The sequence below is a fragment of the Arachis stenosperma genome, chromosome 5, assembly GCF_014773155.1.
Source record: "Arachis stenosperma cultivar V10309 chromosome 5, arast.V10309.gnm1.PFL2, whole genome shotgun sequence".
In the NCBI taxonomy this organism is placed as follows: Eukaryota; Viridiplantae; Streptophyta; class Magnoliopsida; order Fabales; family Fabaceae; genus Arachis; species Arachis stenosperma.
In genome coordinates, this window is record NC_080381.1 from 36,878,324 (window position 1) to 36,893,302 (window position 14,979).

At 37.1% G+C, this 14,979-nt stretch overlaps 1 non-coding gene across 1 annotated transcript; it reads right to left on the minus strand.

Annotated features, from left to right (window-relative positions):
* Nucleotides 1-11,634: 11,634 nt before the first annotated feature.
* Nucleotides 11,635-11,741, minus strand: LOC130983379 (small nucleolar RNA R71). Its single transcript, XR_009087374.1, has one exon. It is a non-coding gene; the product is annotated as a small nucleolar RNA R71 (small nucleolar RNA).
* Between the last annotated feature and the right edge of the window lie 3,238 nt (nt 11,742-14,979).

Below are 14,979 nucleotides of genomic sequence, written 5' to 3' on the forward strand. Positions count from 1 at the left end.
TTTTAGAGGAGACTAGGAAGGTTTAAGGAATTAGAGTCTAGTCACATATAGTTTGCCATAAATTAAATCCTATATGATTAAAATAGTTAGTAAGAAAAGTTAATCCGGAAAAATAGATATCTCTGAAGTCTTAACTATATTCTTCATATTTTATTCCCAACTTATTTATCTGCATGTCTTTAATATTCCAAATTTACTGTTAATGCTTTTGAACTTCCAACACTATTTTCTATTTGTCTAACTAATCATATCAAACGCTATTATTGCTTAGTCCATCAATCCTCGTGGGATCGACCTTTACTCACGTAAGGTATAATTTGGTACGACCCGGTGCACTTGCCGGTAAGTTAGTTGGTTACAAATACTGCACGAAATTTTTGGCGCCATTGCTGGGGATTGACTGTGATTAACAACTATTAGTCGTTTGATTGCTTAGATTAGGCGTTTTATTTTAATTTTATTAAAATCTATTTTTTTTAAAAATTTCAAAAAAAGCAATATATATATATATATTGATTTATTTTATTTAAATTTTTTTCCCTCTTAATTTTTGAAATTGAGTTTGGTGTCCCCGTAGTAATTTTTCTCTAAAAAAATATTTTCAAAAAAAATTATGTTCTGTCTTCTTTGCTTTCCTGTTTACCACATGGTGCGTTTAATTCTTTTTGGTGTTTTGTGCTAAGAAAAAATAATAGAGAGAGATTACATGGGTTACTACTCACACCCGAGTAGTGATTCATATTATGGTGGATGGAGGAACTATCCAAATTTTGGTTGGCAAAGTCAAAACCAAAGGAACTTCAATACTCCATATTCCAACTATCAAGAGCCACCACCTCCATATTCATATCAAGAACCACAATTTCCATATTTATACCAAGAACCACCACCTCTCTACCCATACCAAGAACCATCCTCTTTTTACACTTATCAAGAACCAGCATCTCCTTCTTATGCATATCCAGAGCCACCATCTCCTTATTCATCTCAAATACCATCAGATCTTGAGCTTCTCATGAAAGAATGCCTACATGATATAAAGACAAGTGTCAAAAATATAGAGAAATATGTGCAGACAATGATCAAGAACCAGGAAGAGGAACAAACAAATTCCTTTCCAAGAGATAAAATGCAAGATCCTATGGAAGAAAGTGAGGACAATCAAAGAAGTTTATATTCCAGTGAATTAGAGAACTTTCCATCCTCACATATGGAAGAAGAGGAAGTTGCACAACCTCCCATGCCCTTGGCAAGCAATGAAGAAGAGATTGAATTAGGAGAAAGCTACGAAGAGAAAAAGGTTGAAATTGAGGAAGCTTGCAAAGAGGTAGAAGAATTCAAAGAAGAACACAAGGGAGTGGAGCTTGCAAGACCTCTTCCAAAGCCATCACCATCCAATACAACATTCAAGTGGGTAAAATTCCTATCCTTAACCTGTACTTTCCCACTTGAATATGGGCTACTGGAGACGGATGGTCAACTTAGAACTCTTTGTGGCATTAAGAGTAAAAGGAAGATGGTTAGTGGTAAGAGTCGTCAAGCAAGGTTCAATATGGTTGCATGCTCCAAATTGAAGTGCAAGGATTGGAGTAGAGCTCAATTGAATGGGTCTAAAAGGTTGTTTGGATGTCTCTATGAGAATTCAGATCGCTTGCCACCCGGTGGGAATAATGGTGATACACAAGAAGACGGGTGTAAAAGCAAGGTTTGGGACCCTGGAATTCATTCCCATAATCAACACTCTTGGGGCCTTGTCACTTGCTTCAACTTACTCGAAGGCGTTAGGCACCTAGTTTGGGATCCCGGTGACCATTGGAATTACAAATATTGGTAGAGATTCCTGGATCAGTACAAGCACAAGCCACCATGACAAGGAGCTCACCACATGTCCAACTTAAGGACTTTAACTAAAAGTGCTTGGTGGGAGACAACCCACCGTGGTATGATCGTTCATTTTCATTCTTAGTTATTTTTCATAGTAGTAGTTTTCGTGCTTATTTGATTTTTATTGAGTTCTTACTAATTTTCTGATCATGCAGCTATTTTAGAACAGGAATCGGATAAAAAAAGAGAAGAGCAGCATATGGCGCGCAAGCGTCGCTGACACGTACGCGTCATACGCAAGTGCGTGAAAAATAAATATGAATAGAAAGTTGTGCGGGAGTGGCGCCAGAACAAAGCCTTTCGCACAAACAAGCCCACGCGTACGCGTACCCCACGCGTGCGCGTCATTCGTGATTTTGGCACTCCACGCGTACGCGTCAGTGATGCGTACGCGTGACCTTGAATTTCGACGTAAATATGTGTTGGGCAGAGAGTTGTGCTGGCTTGGGGCTGGAAGTGTGCTAGAGGCACAAAATTTACTCATGCGTACGCGTCCATGACGCGTGCGCGTCATTTGCAGAAATGGTCATCCACGCGAGCGCGTGCATGACGCACACGCGTCGTATGAAATTATTGGTTCCCAAGCCACGCGAACAGAGAGTTGTGCATGCACGCGGCTGGCTTCCGCAAATCGCACAAAACCCATGGCACGCGGACGCATGTCTGACGCTTACGCGTCATTAAGAAAATTCAGCGACCGACGCGTACGCGTGCTGCACGCGTACGCGTCGCCTGCGCCGCACAACTCCACTAATTCACCGCCCAAGTTTTAATTTTCTTTTTCCCCTCCCCCAATCCTAATTCTCTCTTGTTCTTTTACCCTTTTCTTTTTTTAAAATTAATATTTGTCTCTGTCTATTTTTTAGTTCTTCTTTGCTTGAGGACAAGCAAACCTTTAAGTTTGGTGTTGACGCTTCGCTTAAGAGTTTTCTGTTTATTCCTATGGCACCAAAAAGGGAGGCGAATCATCTTCACTGAGGAGCACAACCTGAAGAATAAAGCGACCGCTAGGATAACTAAGGTGGTTGAGCTCCTTTCATTTTTTATTCCTCCCCTCTTTTTCTATGCTATGTTCCGGTTTTATGTTATTTTGCTTTATTTGTTGCATGATCCTTTATTAGTTAAAATCTTAGGACTAGTTTAGTTTTCTCTTACTTGCTTTAATTCTGAAAAGATGTCTCATGTATTACCCACTGAGCTTAAATTAAAAAATACAAAAGTGATGTATTACATGAGAAATTGAGTTAATTTTAAGAGTAGTCTTATTTACTTAAATGTGGTGATATTTTCTGTGATTTTTGAATGCATGATATGAACAGTGCATATTTGAATTTGAATCAAGGGATGTTGATGTATAAGGAACAGGAATTTAGAGAATTATTATAACTTCTCTGAAATAAACAAAATGGTAATCCTTGAAGCAAAAGAAACAGCAAAAAAAATTAAATAATAAATAAATAAATAATAATAAAATCAAGGTTCAAGACTCTGAGCATCAATGACTAGGGAGGTCAGACATGATTAAAAGCTCAAAGAGTTGTTTCCCTAGTCATATGCTTGTGGTGTGATTGTGTCAAGTAATCCTTGAGACAAAACATTTAGAGTCGAGACCAAGTGCGTTTAACAGAGTATGCCAAAGGCTTTGAGCACCACTGTTTGGGAGTAACTAAAAAAAAATCAGGACTCAAAGAGAGTCCCCTAGTTAAGTGCTTGTGGTGTTTCTGTGTCAAGTAATCCTTGGGACAAAACATTTAAAGTCACGGCTAGGCTCAAGGTGCAAAGCACCAAAGAAAAATAAATTAAATTAAATTTTTTTGTGTTCAAGGATTAAACTGAAATATAAAGATCAGAGAATTCATAATATTATCCGGATTATAATTTCGAATGACAATGACATCCTCCTGATTCAAAGGAGAGTGAGATGCCAAACCTATCCAGGATTACAGTTATAAACCCCACAATAAAAAGAGACATGAGCTTAATCGAACTCTCATTCTCATGCAAATTCACATCCTAAGCCTATGTTAGTTTTGGTTGCAGGAAGACAAGCAACAGTTTAAGTTTGGTGTTGTGATGCGTGAGCATCTTGTCTATCTTTTCCTAGTGAATTTGCATCTAATTTGTTGAGTTTAATAAAGAATTAATTATCTTTTAGCCAATATGGATGCTACTTTGAGTCTTTTGCAAATTTATTTATTTTAGGTAGCATTCGGCTGGATTTGATAGAGTTTCTGCAGCACAAGAACAAAAGGAGATGGCAGCGACGCGTACGCGTGACTAACGCGTACACGTGACTGACGCGTACGCGTGATTTGGAGCTTTCCATGGTGACGCATGCGCGTGACTGACGCGTACGCGTGATTTGAAGAAATTTACAGTGACGCGTTCGCGTGACCAACGCGTTCGCGTGACTCGGGAAAAAGACCATCGACGCGTACGCGTGACATGCGCCACGTGCAGAAAACACAGAAAATACTGGGGGTGATTTCTGGTCCCCATTTTAGCACCCAAGTTAGGCGCGGATCCAGTGAAGCCAAGTGGTCCCCACGTTACAAGACGCGGAGTAGTTAGTTAATTCTGATTTAAACTCAAATATGATTTTAAAATAGGAAAAGATATTATCTTAATTTTAAATATTAGATTTCAAATTAATTAGGATTAGTTAAAAAAGGGGAGACTTCTCTTCTATTAGACATTCCATTAGGAAATTCTATAAAATTTACATTCCACATTCCATGAGCAACTAATCCTCCATTGTTAAGGTTAGGAGCTCTGTCTATTTGTATGGATTGATTTTATTGCTTTTTCTATTTTAATTTATGTATGGATTTATAATTTAAGAATTGTTTTCGCTCTTTATTTTATGAATTTGGGTGGAACGGAAGTATGACCCTCTTTCTATTTGAGTTCCTGTAAAACTTGGAAAATCTCTTTACTTGAACAACAGCTTTAAAAAAAATATTCTCCTAAATTTTAATTATCTGGATTTAACGGGATACGTGACATATAATCCTTTTATTTTTTGGTAATTAGAGTTTTTGTGGCATATAAACTGGAATTTGATCATGTAACTTCTAATTGAAATTAATTGACCAAGGAATTGGCAGTTAATGAATTTTAGAGGAGACTAGGAAGGTCTAAGGAATTAGGGTCTAGTCACATATAGTTTGCCATAAATTAAATCCTACATGATTAAAATAGTTAGTAAGAAAAGTTAATCCAGAAAAATAGATAACTCTGAAGCCTTAACTATATTCTTCATATTTTATTTCCAACTTATTTATCTGCCTGTCTTTAATATTCCAAATTTACTGTTAATGCTTTTGAACTTCCAACACTATTTTCTATTTGTCTAACTAATCTTATCAAACGCTATTGTTGCTTAGTCCATCAATCCTCGTGGGATCGACCCTTACTCACGTAAGGTAATACTTGGTACGACCCGGTGCACTTGCCGGTAAGTTAGTGGGTTACAAATACCGCACTAGTTGCTAATCCACCTCGGTGAGATTGCGGATATGGTGATAGAACGAAGTATGGTTCCTCTTTGGTTTATTTATGTTTTACTTTGTTGTAGTTACTCTCGCATATCTTTGTACATATTTTTTTTTTTGTGGCCTTAGAGACTTATTTGAGAGAATAGTTGTATAAGCTGTTTTTAACTCCAAAACTCTGTATGTCTGTATATACTAGTCGACTTAAACTCCGCAAGTTGCAGCTAGTTCCCCATGATTATCATACTATTATATCTATATATATGTTCCATCCTTTTGCATCTATGTCTTGTATCTCATGCGTTAGCTTCGTGTGAATGTTTCGCGCTTTTGTAAATCTGTCTTTGAGCATATTCCTTCATCGGGCTTCTAGAATATATTACTTCCTTCTATATATAAATATGTATAAGCCCTAGGACTGTCGTAACCTCTGATTAACCTTTGCTTTACGGCTAGAGGTAAGACTTAGGGTAATTGGAGTGTTACATTTAGTGGTATCAGAGCAGTTCGTCCTCGTGAGCCTAAGGGATAGACCGATTGTGCTTCGTTGCACACTCTGGGTCATTTTTCTTTCATGCTATTTAGGTTATCTACTTGATATTTCATAGCATGCTTGTTTGTGAGTGCCTTTGGGGAGAATTGAAGTACTGAGCCTGAGATATTGAGATTGATCACCTTGATATCGATTGTTTGGTGTGGAAAGAAAACCCTAATGGCAACTCACGGATGAGGTCGATCACATTAACGGAGAGGTGGTAAGGATGGCTGATGAGCGGATAATTTATACGCTTTTTGGTATTGTTTTTAGTATGTTTTTAGTATGATTTAGTTAGTTTTTAGTATATTTTTATTAGTTTTTAATTAAAATTCACTTTTCTGGACTTTACTATGAGTTTGTGTGTTTTTCTGTGATTTCAGGTATTTTCTGGCTGAAATTGAGGGTCCTGAGCAAAAATCTGATTCAGAGACTGAAAAGGACTGCAGATGCTGTTGGATTCTGACCTCCCTACACTCGAAGTGGATTTTCTGGAGCTACAGAAGCCCAATTGGCGCGCTCTCAACGGCATTGGAAAGTAGACATCCTGGGCTTTCCAGCAATGTATAATAGTCCATACTTTGCCCGAGATTTGATGGCCCAAACCGGCGTTGCAAATCAGCCTCAGAATTTCCAGCGTTTAACGCTGGAACTGGCATAAAAATTGGAGTTAAACGCCCAAACTGGCATGAAAGCTGGCGTTTAACTCCAGAAGAGGTCTCTACACATAAAAGCTTCAATGCTCAGCCCAAGCACACACTAAGTGGACCCAGAAGTGGATTTTTACGTCATTTACTCATTTCTGTATACCCTAGGTTACTAGTTCACTATTAATAGGATCTTTTGACATTGTATCTGTACCTCATGACACTATACACGTTTCTTTATGTACTTTCCACGGCATGAGTCTCTAAACCCCATGGTTGGGGGTGAGGAGCTCTGCTGTGTCTTGATGGATTAATGCAATTACTACTGTTTTTCATTCAATCATGCTTGCTTCCATTCTAAGATATTACTTGTTCTTAAACCGGATGAATGTGATGATCCGTGACACTCATCATCATTCTCAACTATGAACGTGTGCCTGACAACCACCTCCGTTCTACCTTAGATTAAGTAGATATCTCTTGGATTCTTTAATCAGAATCTTCGTGGTATAAGCTAGAACTGATGGCGGCATTCAAGAGAATCCGGAAGGTCTAAACCTTGTCTGTGGTATTCTGAGTAGGATTCAATGATTGAATGACTGTGACGAGCTTCAAACTCCTGAAGGCGGGGCGTTAGTGATAGACGCAAAAGAATCACTGGATTCTATTCCGGCCTGATTGAGAACCGACAGATGGATAGCCGTGCCGTGACAGGGTGCGTTGAACATTTCCACTGAGAGGATGGGAGGTAGCCACTGACAACGGTGAAACCCTTGCATACAGCTTGCCATGGAAGGAGCCTTGCGTGCTTGAAGAAGAAGACAGTAGGAAAACAGAGATTCAGAAGATGAAGCATCTCCAAAACCTCAACCTGTTTCCCCATTACTGCAAAACAAGTACTTATTTCATGTTCTTTTACTTTTCACAATCAATCCTGATAATTTCTGATATCCTGACTAAGATTTACAAGATAACCATAGCTTGCTTCAAGCCGACAATCTCCGTGGGATCGACCCTTACTCACGTAAGGTATTACTTGGACGACCCAGTGCACTTGCTGGTTAGTTGTGCGGAATTGCAAAAGTGAGATTGCAATTTCGTGCACCAATGGCTAACCTGCCCTATGCGTTACGAGCTCAACATGTTCTGGAAAACCAGTTCGTGGAGTTGCAACATATCAGTTGATGGGTGAGGCTCAGCACTAGTGGTAGGGGAACTACAAATAGCTACTTTTACGGTTTTTAAATTATGACTTTTTATTTCTAACTGGTATGGCTTTGAACCATGTTGAAAAAGTTTTATGATTTATAATGATTTTCTAAGAACAAGGTAGCTTGCTGTTTTGGTGCAGAGATTTCAAGCTTAAAATCAGTTTTTGCAAAAGAAATGGTTTTCCTTTTTTATTTTATTCAACTAAACTATTTCAAATGGGTTCGAATCTATAGGATACTTTCGTTTTGAATCTAGAGACTGAGAGTTAGGCTTGTAGGCTTCTATAACACCATTTTAAGGTTTTTGGGCTTAATTTTGAGTATGAGGACGTGGAAAAAGTCATAGGAGAATTTTATTTGAATTTTACGTGGAAAGTTAGCAAATGGAGGTTCAGCCTTTTGGTGTATTGAGGATGAGTTGGTTGAAGGAGAAGGAAGAGTGGTGAATATGGTGATTGCTATCAACGAATTTGAGAAAATGATGAACTAGTGAGTTCAGAATGGGAATTATGAATTGATGATGGTTGTGATGAGTTAAGGACTTAAAATGGAATGATGATCTTGATGAATGTTGAGAGTGTGCCAGGCACTATATCCTTGGGATGATAATGATTGAAAGAGAATATGTCAGGCACTATATCCTTGGAATGTTGGAAATTAATAATTGAAAATTGATTGGGATAAGAAATGGTGATGACCGGTGATGGTTTAAGGTGGATTGACTTGTTGGTTGTGAAAAGTGTGCCAGGCACTATATCCTTGGAATGATAGTGTGCCAGGCACTATATCCTTGGAATAATTTTTGATGAGTCATATGTTGTTGTTATTTTCCTTGTCTGTCGCAAGAGTGTACCAGACACTATATTCTCGGATTGAACATGCAAGTGGGACAGGCATTATATCCTTAGAACGATAGTGTGCCAGGCACTATATCCTTGGAACAAAAGCGTGCCAGGCGCTATATCCTCGGACGTGGCAGAAAGGTGACATCCGAAAGGATGTGTCGGGTTGACATTCATAGACCGACAAGTGATATCATGAGCCAATAGGATAGGCATTCATCATATGCATCTCTTATGTGCTTGCTTGCTTTGACTACTTGGGATTGCCTACTTGTATAATATGCCCACTTGCTTCTTGAATTACTTGCTATATATGATTATTACCTGTGTATTACTTGCTTGCATTAATTGTGATTGTCTGGAGCTGAGGAGGTTAGGTAGGCAGTGGCGATGGGATCAAACGGAGGTTAGGGTGGTGAAGGCTGTGGAATACATCGGTGTGATTAGTATTAGTTAGAATTCCCCTAAGTTTAGATAACCCGGTTTATGGTTTAAGTTCCTGATTTATTTATTTATTTTGTTCTAAGCTTGAATATCGGTTTGGTGTGAAGTTCTAGGATTGCCTTCGGCGTCCCAGGGCCTTACATCTTACATATTGGGCACTGTTACCATACTGAGAACCTCCGGTTCTCATACCATATGTTGTTGTTATTTTTCAGACGCATGTTGCTAATCTACCTCGGTGAGATTGCGGATATGGTGACAGAGCAGAGTATGGTTTCTCCTTGGTTTATATATGTTTTACTTTGTTGTAGTTACTCTCGCATCTCTTTGTATATATTTATCTTTATGGCCTTAGAGGCTTATTTAAGAGAATAGTTGTATAAGCTGTTTTTAACTCCAAAACTCTGTATGTCTGTATATACTAGTCGACTTAAACTCCGCAAGTTGTGGCTAGTTCCCCATGATTATCATACTATTATATCTATATATATGTTCCATCCTTTTGCATCTATGGCTTGTATCTCACACGTTAGCTTCGCGTGAACGTTTTGTGCTTTTTTAAATCTGTCTTTGAGCTTATTCCTTCATCAGGCTTCTAGAATATATTACTTCCATCTATATATAAATATGTATAAGCCATAGGATTATCGTAACCTCTGATTAACCTTTGCTTTACGGCTAGAGGTAAGGTTTAGGGTAATTGGGGTGTTACATTCGTGGTGGTGTACCGCCCACATGTTATTAAAAGAGACTGGTGTGGGATTTGTAGTGGTGTACGGGCCACATATTTTTAAAAATAAATATTTTGTAGGGTTCGTGGTGGTTTATTACCCACATGTGTGTATTGTTTTTCCAATATTTTGTAAGGTTTGTGGTGGTGTACCGCTCGAAATGGTGGGGTTCGTGGTAGTGTACCGCCCACCAGTTTTCAAGAGGATGATATCCAGGTTAGCTACCGGATGTGTCGGGTTCTGGCAAAGTAACCGACATGTGAGCTCACGGCCAGTAAGAAAATCATGCATCATATGTATTTTTGTGACTTGTTTGGTTTTGCATTATGGTTTTCTTACTTGAATATCTATGCTTATTTGCTATATTTGAATATCTACTTGTGCTTGCTTTGTTTGCTTTGTTTGTTTGTGCATCAGTGTTTCGGAGGATTGGAGAAAGATGAGATTAGGGGTTAAGTTAGGATTTGAGATGGAACCAAGAAGCCTTAGATACCTCACCCTGTTTATAATTTTAAATTGAATCTATTGTCGGAAGTTCTAGGATCACCTTTGGCTTTTTCGGGACCTTATATGTTAGTTATGTGGGCACCGTTACCATGCTGAGAACCTTTGGTTCTCATCCCATACATATTTTGTGGTTTTCAGATGCAGGATGTGAGGCTCCTCACTGAGGCATGCTGGAAGCTTCTGATAGCGGAGATCCTTGTCTTTGGGGCTTTATTTTAGATATATGTATATATGTAGATACTTTTATCTCTACTGCTTATGTATTTAATGTATTAACTTCCTCTTAGAGGTTACTTTGGAGAAATAAGTTCTGTAACTCTGTATTTGGGTTTATTTTGGGTTCTCGTATATATATGTTATATACTTATGTGCTCAAGCCAGTTTATCTTCGCGAGCCGAGTCCTGAGCTTTGATATTTGTACCTTGGAACTCCCTTTCGGTTATATCTATGTTAGCTCCTTTTATCCTTTTCCGTTTATCGTTTACGTGTCGTGAGTGTTGCGCTTTTCGTTTTACTGTTTTTGATTTTAACTTTTCTTCAAAGGCTCCGAGAATAAATCTTCTTCAACTATATTTTATATATAAGTTTTTATTTTTAGAAGTCGTAGAGCCTCGTTACCTCTATTTTACATCCTAAGTGTAAAACTTTATGTGGTAGGGTGTTACAGTTAGAAACTCTATTTATGTTTTCTATGAGTTATTAATCTATATTTATTTTATTTTGAAGTCTTACATTAAAGTCTCACCATCATTGTCTTCTCTAAAATTATAATTCAAGTTCTCTATCCGTAAGCATTCAAGCATTCAAGTTCTAAAGTCCTCAATCTTGCCCTCTTCAAATAAGGTTTTTTTAATCTAATTAGGTATTTAATCTGATATTTTCTTGCTCAATCCTTTAATCCTCGTCGGAATGATATCCACTCATCGTGGTATTACTTGAGCGATTCGGTGCACTTGCCGGTGTCTGTGAGCTTCAATTTTCGCTCTTCAAGTTTTTGACACCGTTGTCAGGGATTAATTGAGAATGACAATATAAACGTCCGATTAAATTCTAACTTTGATCTTATTTACTGTGTTTCTTTTCTTTCACATTCTTTTTCTTCTTTACATTCATTTTCTTTTTATTTTATTTTCTTTTATTTTACGTTCCTTTTTCTTTGCTTTTTTTTCTTTTCCTTTCTTTTAGGTTCTTTTTACGTTCTTTTAGTTTTTTATTTTATTTAAATTCTTTTTGCCTCTTTATTCTTCTTTATACCGCAAGGTAAGTTTGATTTTGTTTTCATTGCACATGCAAGGAGAGGAAGAAAAAAGAATGATGGCTGATAATAAAAATGTAATCCGATTAAGGAAGGACCTCGCTTCTTTTTCTCAAAAGAAGAGTGAATCATTCTTTGAAGCATGAGAGAGGTATAAAAAATTGTTTAAAGGATTCTCACATCATGCCCTATCCAATTGGATGATAATCTACATATTTTATGATAGGGTCTCTCAAACCTCAAGAACGATAATTGATTCATCGGTAAGAGGTTCATTACTAAAAAGGACATCCGAAGAGGTATTAGCAGCAATAGCAATTACAGCAAACAATTTGAGGAAGGAAAGCCACAAAGAGCTTACTAAGACACAAAGCACTGAAGGGTGCTATGAAACAATCTGAACCCCAATCTAGAAGATCAACGTCAAGCTAGTGACGATAAAGAAATGCTTGTTGGGAGGCATGACGTTAGGATTTTTGCTAGTAAAGAATTTATAAAAATATTCGCGTTGTAGATATAGCTTCTAAACTAACAAAAATCCCTTTCGTACAAATGTTTTGGTTGTCACAAGTAACAAACCCCTAAATAAATTGATAACCGAAGTATTCAAACCTCGGGTCGTCTTCTCAAGGAATTGCAGGGAAGTGTTCTTATTATTGGTTATGAGTTTTGTAAATTGGGGGTTTTGGAATTTGGGCAATGGGCACAGACATAAAGGAAAATAAATTAATAATCATAAAATCTCTTGGCAAGGTATGAAGAACTGGAAGTATATCCTAGTTATCCTTATCAATTGTGATGAGAATTGGATTTTTCTCCCACTTTGTTAACCTCTAACTATGAAGGTAAGTTAAGTAAATGAATTAATTCGAATCCTCAAGTCCCAGTCTTTCCTTGGGAAAAGTTAGAGTTATTGGATCTCGAATTAATTCTTGAAGAATTCCAATTTTCAATCAACAATGAGTTTGATAACTCAAGAGTCACCAATTATTTAACCAAAGCCAAAAGAAAAACTATCTAAATTAAATTAAAATCATTCATAAATAAAACAATCATAAACTGAAATACCTCAAATAACATTAATTAAGAAAATCAATCCGAACATGGAACATTGAAAATAAATAAATACAAAGAACATTGAACCTGAGATGCAGAAGAAATATTCATAATCCTAATAAAAATCCTAATCCTAATCCTAAGAGAGAGGAGTGAACTCCTCTCACTAAAAACTACATCTAATCCTAAAATTATGAATTATCAAAGCATGATTATGAATGGATGCATTCCCTCACTTTATAGCCTCTAATCTGTGTGTTCTGGGCTGAAAACTGGGTCAAAAACAGCCCAGAAATCACTCCAGCGCTTTCTGGTCCGTACAGGTCACGGAAGAGTGACGCGGAGGCGTCGTCCACGCGTTAGCATGGGTTGTGTTCCTGCCAGGTCACGCGGCCGCGTGATCCACGCGTTCGCGTCATCTGGCGTCAGGGCAGCTATAACAAATTATATATCATTGCGAAGCCCCGAATGTTAGATTTCTAACGCAACTGAAACCATCTCATTTGAACCTCTATAGCTCAAGTTATGGTCGTTTGAGTGCGAAGAGGTCAGGCTGGACAGCTTAGTAATTTCTTCAACTTCTTGTATTCCTTCCACTTTTGCATGCTTCCTTTCCATCCTCTGAGCTATTCATGCCCTGTAATCCCAGAAATCACTTAATATACATATCACGGCATCGAATAAGAATAAAAGAGGATTAATATTAACAAATATAAGACCAAAGAAGCATGTTTTCAATCATAGCACAAAATCCGGAAGGAAAACGTAAACTCATGCAAATAGTATGAATAAGTGGGTAAAGAGTTGATAAAAACCACTCAATTGAGTATATGATAAACCATAAAATAGTGGTTTATCAAGGCAACCCAACTATAGTTAGTTTTTCTTTTTCGTTCTTTTTTTTCGCTCTTTTTGCTTAGGATGCCTTAGTCATCACCATCATCTTCTTCTTCTTCTTCCTCCTCTGTTGCATATATATTTGCCCTCTTTTGATTTACGTCAAAAATTTTTTTTTTTGGGTTATATGCCAAGCAGCCATGCTCACACGCATGGCATATGAATTAAGAAAGCTCCCAAGAGAACATGCATGCAAAGACGCCCGATGTTCTCAATCGACGCCGAGCATTTTCAAATCAAATACCTCTCATATAAAATCACAATGATTAGGGCTTTATCTTACTCTTTTTCTTTTCATACACATATGCTTTTATCCATGATTTACACTCATTATTCTGTCAATTTTTAAGTTTAATATAAATCTCTAATTTAGGTATAAACCCTTAAGTTTGATGTTAGTAACACCATGGATCATAAAGAACTGGCACAAGAAGCAGTAGTGCTGATAACTGAATAAACTTGATAAGATCAAGAATAAGATGAATCCTCTCTAATGGTGGTTAGTTATTTCTTTCCTTTTGCTTTTGTTTTTGTTTTTTTTTTCTTTCTGCTTTTAAGTTTTCTTTATCTTTGTTTTGTTTTCTCTTCTGTTTATTTTTCTTTTTGGCATGCATTGCATACTCTATCTTTTTTTCTTATTCTATTTATCTCTATCTCTAAAAACTTAAAATTTGAATGCTTGTTCCTTCAATAACTACTTTTATAGAGGATATCTTAATGAAAGGATTGAATTAAATAATTCAAAAGCAAACAACGGAGGTGTTTAAATATATATGGTTACATTTGAAGAAATCTGAAATGCTTGAATTTTGAGGAAATGAAAAAAGAATATTCAAGAATGGAGATTTAAAGAAGTATAATGAGAATTCGATCATCATCAATTACTTGAAGCAATTTCAAAAAAAGTGTGGAAAGATCAAAGAAATCAAAAGTTCCAAGCCTCTGAGCACCAATAATTAGGGTCCAGTTACGTGCCTATGATGTTTCTGTTTTAAAGATAGACTTGGGCTAGTAAATTCGAGAGGTGTTTTATCACGTGATAACTTGGGCCAACTGAAACGGGATTATCGATTGAAAGTTTTCTTAAAGAGTTGCTTTAAGACAAAAGATTAATAAGTCCAAAGAGGCTCTGGGCATCGACATTTGATCAAAACCCTAATTATGTGCTTGTGGTGTGATTGTGTCAAGGAGAGGCTTAGATAATTATATCCAAGGGGTGCTTCATCATCTGGTAACTTAGGCCAACTGACCCAAAATTATTAATTTAAAGTCCGTTAAGAGCTATCTTGTGACAAAATACTAAGAGTTAAAAGCCCGCAAAGATCTTTCTCCCAACCCAAATAAGAAGTAAATTGCCTTCAAGTCATACAAATTCAAAAGGATTCTCATAATATAATTCGAATTTCAGTTTTGAAAATTCCTAAATTCTAAGTATGCAAGATTTATGAAGGATAAGGGAAGTCGAATGTAACCAC